General features: G+C 46.4%; 1 protein-coding gene across 3 annotated transcripts in view; it reads right to left on the reverse strand.

The window, feature by feature from the left end:
* The window catches only part of SLC19A1 (solute carrier family 19 member 1), a 42,825-nt gene extending 35,087 nt beyond the window's left edge, over positions 1–7,738 (reverse strand). For 2 of the 3 annotated variants that reach the window (XR_005451856.1, XM_038749649.1), the window contains exon 1: positions 7,594–7,738. The gene's annotated coding sequence lies outside the window, so the exon portion shown is untranslated. Of the gene's footprint in view, positions 1–5,016; positions 5,111–7,593 lie in introns of those variants that run through there. The other variant, XM_038749650.1, reaches the window with a different exon arrangement.
* Positions 7,739–10,923: the final 3,185 nt, after the last annotated feature.

Raw genomic sequence — 10,923 nt, forward strand, 5'->3', positions numbered from 1 at the left:
ACAGAAGTTAAGTGACTTATCCAAGGTCACACAGCAGGCAAAGGGAAATAGCTGGCATTAGAACCCAGGTCCTCTTCCAGGCCATGCTCTTTCCACTGGGCCACACTGTTTCCCAGTATGCTGTCTTGGGGATGAATTTGCATGAAAAAAACCCTAATACTTTGAAGCTGAATAGTGTCAAAGCAGTTCTACATTTGATCTTCAGGACTAAATGAAGTAGGCAGAGAAAAACTATTTAACAAAGATTTTTTCTCCCATTCCTTACCCTCTGAATTACACTGGCAACAAAAATAAGCTCCTCACAACCGACACAAATTGTCTCATTATAATTATGGTATTTTTTAAGTGCTTACTATATACCAGGCACTGAACTAATCTCTGGGGTAGGTACACGATAATCAGGTCCCAAACAGGTACCAAATCCCCATTCTGCAGATGAGGAAACTGATGCACAAAGAAGTTAAATGACTTGCCCAAGGATAAGTGGCAGAGCAGGGATTAGAACCCAAGGCCTCTGACCCCCCACAAGCCCATGCTCTTTCCATTAGGCCACAATGCATTCATCTCATCACAATTGTGGTATCTGTTAAACACTTACTAAGTGCCAGGCACTGTATTATGCGCTGGGCTGGATACAAGCAAACTGAGTTTCGTGGAACTATTGATCACATGAACTATGCAGGCAAGAATGCACTTGTCATTTTGCAGAACTTGTTCAACAGACATTTGTGAGAGCAGCACATAAGGATGAGGCTTTTGGATATCTTAAAAAAATAAATCTAATCAGGAAAACCCTGTTTCCGTGAGTTTTCATTTGAGTTCTCCTGTACTCCTGTCACACCTAGCCACGGTTTCACCCCCTACTTCTGTACTGGAAATCAGAATCCTTCACGATTCGCTACTAATTATTAACTAAAGGGGAAGGTGTCTGCAATCATTTAACTCTGTTATGCTTCTCATTTTAATGCTCTGGACCATGGTTTATGTCTGAAACTGCAGTATTCCGGATTATCGCTAGTGTCCGAACTGCAAAGTTGGCACAACGGGCTTAACAAGGCCAGATCTGTAGACCTCTACTTAAGTGAAAGCTGAAAGTCCAGTTGTAAAGTTAAACCAGCCTTGAAAATCAGCCCCCTTCGGAGTGAAAAAAAAATCAGGGAGGGCCTCAGAAATTCAGGCAGTGGTCCTCAAAGAAATCAAATATTCTCTCCCTCTCCCTTTCAGAAGATTTAGATGCATCACCCAGGGACTGTTTCATTGTCATAGGGCTTAATGCATGCTTCTATTTTTTTTTTATGCTATTTGTTAAGTGTTTACTATGTGCCAGGCACTGTTCTAAGAGCTGAGGTAGATACAAACTAATCAGGTTGGACACAGCCCATGTCCCACAGGGGGCTCACAGTCTTAATCCCCGTTTTACAGATGAGGTCACTGAGGCACAGACAAGCTAACTGACTTGCCCAAGGTCAGATAAGTGGCGGGACCGGAATTAGAACCCAGGTCCTCTGACTCCCCAGCCTGGGCTCTATCCACTAGACCACACTGTTTCTCTAGCTTTTTCTTAGCTAAGGATGAGGAAGAGTTGAAGGGATCACGATGGCTACGAAAGGAGGCATGCCACTGGTCCATCGGGCAGGTCAAAAGCAAATTCTGCAGCCGCAACACTGTCAGTAGAACAGCTTTTGAAAATTACATGAGAAAGTTAAACTCCAGACTTACTTCTTCCTTCTAGGGTTATCCCCATTGTTAAGTTGGAAAAACTAATTCCAAGAAGGATTAGTGGGGCTGTTTCAAGATAGAGCAGAACTGGGTAAAAATCAGAGTGTGCTCACCCTCCTCTCTCTCCAGGAAACCAGGTAATAGATTTCTAATATTTCACCTTGTCCGGACTTGAACTAATACTTGGGCCTGGCCCAGCTGGCCTAGTGGAAAGAGCACAGGCCTGGGATTCAGAAGGATGTGGGTTCGAAGTCCCAGCTCCGCTACTTGTCTGCTGTTTGACCGTGGGCAAGTCACTTACTTTGTGTCTCATCTGTAAAATGAGGATTAAGACTGTGAGCCCTACGTGGGTCAGGGGACTGTACCCACCGTCATTAATTTGTATTCTCCCTCTAGACTGCAAACTCGTTGAAGACGGGGACTGTATCTGCTTATTGTTATACTGTACTTGCCCAAACGCTTAGTACTCTGCACACAGTAAGCGCTCAATAAATACGATGGACTGACTATTGTCTCAGTCACCTCATCTGTAAAATGGGGATTGAGACGGTGAGCCCCATGTGGGACAGGGTGTACAACCTGATTTGCTTGTATCCACTCCAGTGCTTAGCCCAGTGCCTGGAACATAATAAGCACTCAAATACCACAATTATTATTATAGATTATTATTAAATGCAACTGAGTGGTATACATAAAAGCATAAGAGCAATCAGTAGCACTGTAAAATCAACATTTCCCAAATGCTGAAGAATTGGAAAGGCTGAGCCCAGTACGCCACAAATGGGGCCTCCATGAGCAATCTCCTTCAACCACCAAGTTCAAGAATGATATGCATCTTAACTTCTGCAGCAGACACCCACCTAAATCAGCTTCTATAACAACGCTACACTTTAGAAGGGGTTCCCTTTCTCCCCACTTCATGGGCAAAAAGTTCATTTTTCACACAAAAATCAGTTTACAAATAACTCCTTGGACCCGTGCAAACATACGGTACATACTGTAAATAAGCATACTGTTTATTCCACGCAAAAGACATGTTCTTCCTACGCTATGAAAGACTACATGTTGTAATGGGCTCAGTTACTCCTAATATCAAGTGGCTGAGAAGTTGAAAACACGTGGTCCAATATTCTGTACATCCTTTTAATGAAAGTAGAGGCGGGAAGGGCTATAATCATTTCAAAGAGGCAGACAAGTAATTCTAGGGGAAGAATAAAGTGGGGGAGATTCTGTGAAGATGAAGAAAAGGGTTGTTGGCAAAATTTATGCAGCAATCTAAAGGATCCCGGAAGAAAAAGTTTGGGATAAATGGTAATAGAACAATCATTCTAAGAATTTATGGAAGAAATGATAGCTGTTTTTCCTCTTTTAGATTCACCAAAAAGTACTTTTTTACAAAGTTAGACTCTGATGCCTGAATTGGCCAGGCAACCCACTTAATTATACACACCTGCAGAGACAACCTAAGTCACAAGAGAATTAGCTTCCTTAGAAATACTGGAAACACAGACAGAAACCTCCCCCACGAAACCCGCGAATCGAAAGTTATACTCAAAGATGAAGCACATGTGGATGCATTCGTTATTCATTCATTCATTCAATCAATCATATTTATTGAGCGCTTACTGTGTGCAGAGCACTGTACTAAGCGCTTGGAAAGTGTACTTTGGCAACAGAGACAATCCCTGCCCCCAACGGGCTCACAGTCTAGAAGGGGGAGACAGACAACAAAACAAGCAGACAGGCAACAATGCCATAAAAATAAATAGAATTATATATACACATCATTAATAGAGTAATAAATATGTACAAATATACACAAGCGCTGTGGGGAAGGGAAAGGGGTAGAGCAGAGGGAGGGAGTAGGGGAGGGGAGAAGGAGCAGAGGAAAAGGGGGGTTCAGTCTGGGAAGGCCTCCTGGAGGAGGTGAGCTCTCAGGAGGGCTTTGAAGAGGGGAGCAGAACAGAATATGCAAGCATGTTAAGAAAGCTTTTGGCCCAAATTCATCCAACTTATACTTCCCAAGCACTTAGTACAGCGCTTTGCACACAGTAAGCGCTCAATAAATACGATTGAATGAATGAATGAATGAATGGGGGTCAGAGGTCATGGGTTCTAATCCCAGCTCTGCCACTTGCCTGCTGTGTGACTTTGGGCAAGTCACTTAACTTCTCTGTCCCTCAGTTCCCTCATCTGCAAAATGGGGATTAGGACCATGAGCCCCACGAGGGACAACCTGGTCACCTTGTATCTAGAACAGTGCTCAGCACATAGTAAGCGCTTAAACATCAACATTATTATTCATCAGGATCTGTTAACCCAAACCCTTTTGCCTTCACCCGTACTCACCAACCTGATCACCTTGTATCTAAAGCAGTGCTTGGCACATAGTAAGCGCCTAACAAATACCAACATTATTATTCATCAGGATCTGTTAACCCAAACTCTTTTGCCTTCACCTGTACTCACCAACCTGATCACCTTGTACCTAGAACAGTGCTCGCACATGGTAAGCGCCTAACAAATACCAACATTATTATTCACCAGGATCTGTTAACCCAAATTCTATTGCCTTCACCCGTACTCACCAACCTGATCACCTTGTATCTAAAGCAGTGCTCGGCACATAGTAAGCACCTAACAAATACCAACATTATTATTCACCAGGATCTGTTAACCCAAAATGTTTTGCCTTCACCCATACTCACCAACCTGATCACCTTGTATCTAGAACAGTGCTCAGCACATAGTAAGCGCCTAACAAATACCAACATTATTATTTATCAGGATCTGTTAATCCAAACTCTTTTGCCTTCACCCGTACTCACCAACCTGATCACCTTGTATCTAAAACAGTGCTCGGCACATAGTAAGCGCCTAACAAATACCAACATTATTATTCATCAGGATCTGTCCAAACTCTTTTGCCTTCACCCGTACTCACCAACCTGATCACCTTGTATCTACAATAGTGCTCGGCACATAGTAAGCGCCTAACAAATACCAACATTATTATTCACCAGGATCTGTTAACCCAAAATGTTTTGCCTTCACCCGCACTCACCAACCTGATCACCTTGTATCTAGAACAGTGCTTGGCACACGGTAAGCGCCTAATATCATTATTATTCATCAGGATCTGTTAACCCAAACCGTTCTGCCTTCACCCGTGCTCACCAACCTGATCACCTTGTATCTAAAATAGTGCTTGGCACATAGTAAGCGCCTAAGAAATACCAACATTATTATTTATCAGGATCTGTTAACCCAAACTCTTTAGCCTTCACCCGTACTCACTCAATTATGCAATGGGGACGGGTCCCCAAACTGTTTAGAAATTCCGCTTTCAGCCGAACCGTTGCATCCCAGCTCACGACAGGGGCATCTCCCCTGCCAGCGTGCAGCACAGTTTCTTTGCCCAGCATAATCTACAAGCTGGCATCTTGCTGCGTGATGCAACACTCAGCCCTGCTCAGGGCCCCAGTCTCCTCCTCCTCAAGTGGGCGGGCACCACTGCCCAAACAAATCCACAAATCTCCTCCGCCTTCATTCATTCAATCGTATTTATTGAGCGCTTACTGTGTGCAGAGCACTGTACTAAGCGCTTGGGAAGTCCAAGTTGGCAACATATAGAGACGGTCCCTCATCATCATCATCAATCGTATTTATTGAGTGCTTACTGTGTGCAGAGCACTGCACTAAGCGCTTGGGAAGTCCAAGTTGGCAACATATAGAGACGGTCCCTACCCAACAGTGGGCTCACAGTCTAGAAGATAATAATAAAATTGGTATTTGTTAAGTGCTTACTATGTGCCATGCCCTGTTCTAAGCGCTGGGGTAGATTCAAGGTAATCAGGTTGGCCCATGTGGGCCTCACAATCTTAATCCCCATTTTACATTTGAGGTAAGTGAGGCCCAGAGAAGTTAAGTGACTTGCCCAAAGTCACACAGCTGATGAGTGGCAGAGCTGGGATTAGAACTCGTGACCTCTGGCTCCCCAAACCGTGCTCTTTCCACTGAGCCATGCTGCTTCTCAAGCAGCATGTTGCCAACTTGGACTTCCCAAGGGCTTAGTACAGTGCTCTGCACACAGTAAGCGCTCAAATGAATATATACATACATACAGGTGCTGTGGGGAGGGGACGGAGGTAAGGCAGGGGGGATGGGGAAGGAGGGGGCTCAGTCTGGGAAGGCCTCCTGGAGGAGGTGAGCTCTCCGTGCACCACTGCCCAAACAAATCCACACCAACGCAGCTCCCGTTCTCACTTGCATGCCAGCCTCCGCTAATGCCACCTCTCTGCCCCTGGCTCACCTGCATGCCAGCCTCTGCTAATGCCACCCTTCTGTCCCTAGCTCACCTGCATGCCAGCCTCTGCAAGGCCACCTCTCTGCCCCTGGCTCACCTGCATCCCAGCCTCTGCTAATGCCACCCTTCTGTCCCTGGCTCACCTGCATGCCAGCCTCTGCAAGGCCACCCTTCTGTCCCTGTCTCACCTGCATGCCAGCCTCTGCTAATGCCACCCTTCTGCCCCTAGCTCACCTGCATCCCAGCCTCTGCTAATGCCACCTCTTTGCCCCTGGCTCACCTGCATGCCAGCCTCTGCTAATGACACCCTCCTGTCCCTGGCTCACCTGCATCCCAGCCTCTGCTAATGCCACCCTTCTGTCCCTGGCTCACCTACATGCCAGCCTCTGCAAGGCCACCCTTCTGCCCCTGGCTCACCTGCATGCCAACCTCTGCTAATGCCACCCTTCTGTCCCTGGCTCACCTGCATGCCAGCTTCTGCAATGCCACCCTTCTGTCCCTGTCTCACCTGCATGCCAGCCTCTGCTAATGCCACCCTTCTGCCCCTGGCTCACCTGCATGCCAGCCTCTTCTAATGCCACCCTTCTGTCCCTGTCTCACCTGCATGCCAGCCTCTGCAAGGCCACCCTTCTGCCCCTGGCTCACCTGCATGCCAGCCTCTGCTAATGCCACCCTTCTGTCCCTGTCTCACCTGCATGCCAGCCACTGCTAATGCCACCCTTCTGCCCCGTCTCACCTGCATGCCAGCCTCTTCTAATGCCACCCTTCTGCCCCTGGCTCACCTGCATGCCAGCCTCTGCTAATGCCCCCCTTCTGTCCCTGTCTCACCTGCATGCCAGCCTCTGCTAATGCCACCCTTCTGCCCCCGGCTCACCTCGTGGCTCAGTGGAAAGAGCCCGGGCTTTGGAGTCAGAGATCATAGGTTCGAATCCCGGCTCCACCCCATGCCTGCTGTGTGACCTTGGGTAAGTCACTTAACTTCTCTGAGCCTCAGTTCCCTCATCTGCAAAATGGGGGTTAAGACTGGGCGCCCCACACGGGACAACCCCATTACCTTGTATCTAAAACTTACAAGGTACTTACTTACTTAAAAGTGAGAAGCAGCGTGTTTCAGTGGAAAAGAGCACGGGCTTTGGAGTCAGAGGTCATGGGTTCAAACCCCGGCTCCGCCAACTGTCAGCTGTGTAACTTTGGGCAAGTCACTTAACTTCTCTGGGCCTCAGTTCCCTCATCTGGAAAATGGGGATTAAGACTGGGAGCCCCACGTGGGACAACCTGATCACCTTGTAACCTCCCCAGTGCTTAGAACAGCGCTTTGCACATAGTAAGCGCTTAATAAATGCCATCATTATTATTATTATTATAAAACAGTGCTTGGCACATAGTAAGCGCCTAACAAATACCAACATTACATTGTTACATGTTGGTAACAATACCAACAAATACCTCCCCAGCGCTTAGAACAGTGCTTTGCACATAGTAAGCGCTTAAGAAATGCCATTATTATTATTATTATTATTATTATTATGCCAGCCTCTGCTAATGCCACCCTTCTGCCCCTGGCTCACCTGCATGCCAGGCTCTGCAAGGCCACCTGCAGTGCCCCCAGGACCACCCGGCTCTCAGCTCATATTGCTCTTCCAAGCAGCATCCGGGGCCTTCCCTAGGGGTGCCCACTCTGCGCTGCACACTCTGCACAGCGCCCAGGACCAGTCTGGGCCCTGGCTGCAGAGAAGGCGGGCAGGAGCACGTGGGAGCCGGCCCGCGGCCCCCTGGGAGTTGTAGTCCGGCCGCGCCGCTCCGCACGGCGCCTGCGCGGGGCGGGGACTACAACCCCCAGGATGCACCGCGAGGCCGGGGCCTGGGGAGCTGAGGCCTCCCTGGGGCCCTTTGGCAGGGTTTTTTCCAAAGTTCATTCATTCAGTCCTATTACTCAATAAATCAATTATTGTTGGGTAGGGACCGTCTCTTTATTAATCAATAAATTACTCAAGCACTGTACTAAGCGCTTGGGAAGTCCAAGAGAGACAGTCCCTACCCCACAGTGGGCTCACAGCCTAGGAGGGGGAGACAGACGACAAAACCAAACGTGCTAACCAAATCAAATAAACAGAATGAATATGCACAAGTAAAAAAATAAATAAAGTCATTCATTCATTCAGTCGTATTTATTGAGCGCTTATTGCGTGCAGAGCACCGTACTAAGCGCTTGGGAAGAACAAGTTGGCAACATAGAGAGACGGTCCCTACCCTACAGGGGGCTCACGGTCTAGGAGGGGGAGACAGAGAACAAAATATATTAACAAAATAGAATAAATATGTACAAATAAAATAAATAAATAAAGTCATTCATTCATTCAGTCGTATTTATTGAGCAATTACTGCGTGCAGAGCACTGTACTAAGCGCTTGGGAAGAACAAGTTGGCAACATATAGAGACAGTCCCTACCCTACAGGGGGCTCACAGTCTAGGAGGGGGAAACAGAGAACAAAATATATTAACAAAATAGAATAAATATGTACAAATAAATAAATAAATAAAAAGTCATTCATTCAGTCGTATTTATTGAGCGCTCACTGCGTGCAGAGCACTGTACTAAGCACTGGGAAGTCCAAGTTGGCAACATCTAGAGACGGTCCCTACCCAACAGTGGGCTCACAGCCTAGGAGGGGGAGACAGACAACAAAACAAAACAAATTAACCAAATAAAATAAACAGAATAAATATGTACAAATAAATAAATAAATAAAGTCATTCATTCATTCAGTCGTATTTATTGAGAGCTCACTGCGTGCAGAGCACTGTACTAAGCGCTTGGGAAGTACAAGTCAGCAACATATACAGACGGTCCCTACCCTACAGTGGGCTCACAGCCTAGGAGGGGGAGACAGACAACAAAACAAAACATATTAACCAAATAAAATAAACAGAATAAATATGTACAAATAAATAAATAAAGTCATTCATTCAGTCAGTCATATTTATTGACTGCTTACTGTGTGTAGAGCACTGTACTAAGCGCTTGGGAAGTACAAGTTGGCAACATATAGAGACGGTCCCTACCCAACAGCGGGCTCACAGTCTAGGAGGGGGAGACAGAGAACAAAACCAAACATATTAACAAGTTAACAAAATAAAATAAATAGAATAAATATGTACAAATAAAATAAATAAATAATAAAGTAATTAATTCATTCATTCAATCGTATTTATTGAGCGCTTACTGTGTGCAGAGCTCTGTACTAAGCACTTGGGAAGTACAAGTTGGCAACATAGAGAGACGGTCCCTACCCAACAGTGGGCTCACAGTCTAAAGGCTCACCTTGTATCCCCCCCAGCGCTTAGAACAGTGCTCTGCACATAGTAAGCGCTTAACAAATACCATCATTATTATTATTATAAACGGGGGAGACAGAGAATAAAACAAAACATATTAACAAAATAAAACAAATAGAATAGATATGTACAAGTAAAATAAATAAATAAATAGAGTAATAAATCCGAACAAACATATATACATGTATACAGGTGCTGTGGGGAAGGGAAGGAGGTAAGGCTGGGAGGTTGGGGAGGAGGAGGAGGGGGACCTCAGTTACCTCATCATTTTAGGGCAAATCTGCACCCCGAGCTGGGGGCCTTAGTGGCCGCCCCACCTAACCCCCGAGAGATTTCCTTCCGATGTGCAAAATGCCCCCCCTCAATCACCGTGTTCTTGCAATTTCCTCCCAAGGCCTCATCATGAAAAAACACTTCCCCTTTCCCCCCTTGAAATACATCTGGGAAGCTCCTGGAGGGCAGGGGATGCTTTGGATTCAATTCAATTCAATTCAATCGTATTTATTGAGCGCTGACTGGGTGCAGAGCACTGTACTAAGCGCTTGGGAAGGACAAGTTGGCAACATCTAGACACGGTCCCTACCCAACAGCGGGCTCACGGTGTTATTCATTCATTCAATCGTATTTATTGAGCGCTTACTGGGTGCAGAGCACTGTACTAAGCGCTTGGGAAGGACAAGTTGGCAACATCTAGAGACGGTCCCTACCCAACAGCAGGCTCACGGTGTTATTCATTCATTCAATTGTATTTATTGAGCGCTTACTGGGTGCAGAGCACTGTACTAAGCGCTTGGGAAGGACAAGTTGGCAATGTCTAGAGACGGTCCCTACCCAACAGCGGGCTCACGGTGTTATTCTTTCATTCAATCGTATTTATTGAGCGCTTACTGGGTGCAGAGCACTGTACTAAGCGCTTGGGAAGGACAAGTTGGCAACATCTAGAGACGGTCCCTACCCAACAGCGGGCTCACAGTGTTATTCATTCATTCAATCGTATTTATTGAGCACTTACTGTGTGCAGAGCACTGGACTAAGCGCTTGGGAAGTACAATTATGCTGTTTCATACATAACCCTCTATCAAAACGGATTTGAACCCATGACATCTGACTCCAAAGCCTGTGCTCTTTCCACTGAACCACGTTGCTTCTCAGATGCTAATGCGGGCTCCGCTACTTGTCTGCTGGGTGGCCTTAGGCAAGTTACTTCACTTCTCTGTGACCCAATAGCAACCTGGCTGTGTCCCTTCCTCATTTAACTTCCTAGTACCCAGAGCCTTGTAATCTTTACAGAAGCAGCATGGCATAGTAGACAGAGCACACAAGCCTGGGAGTCAGAAGGTCATGGGTTCTAATCCCGGCTCTGCCACTTGTCTGCTGTATGGCCTTGGGCAAATCACTTCACTTCTCTGGGCCTCAGTTACCTCATCTGTCAAATGGGGATTGAGCCTCTGAGCCCCACGTGGGACAGGGACTGTGTCCAACGCGATCTGCCTGGCACATAGTAAGTGCTTAACAAATGCCATCATTATTATTACTATTATTATTATTATCATCATCATCA

The sequence above is a fragment of the Tachyglossus aculeatus genome, chromosome 7 (genome assembly GCF_015852505.1).
Source record: "Tachyglossus aculeatus isolate mTacAcu1 chromosome 7, mTacAcu1.pri, whole genome shotgun sequence".
Lineage (NCBI taxonomy): Eukaryota > Metazoa > Chordata > Mammalia > Monotremata > Tachyglossidae > Tachyglossus > Tachyglossus aculeatus.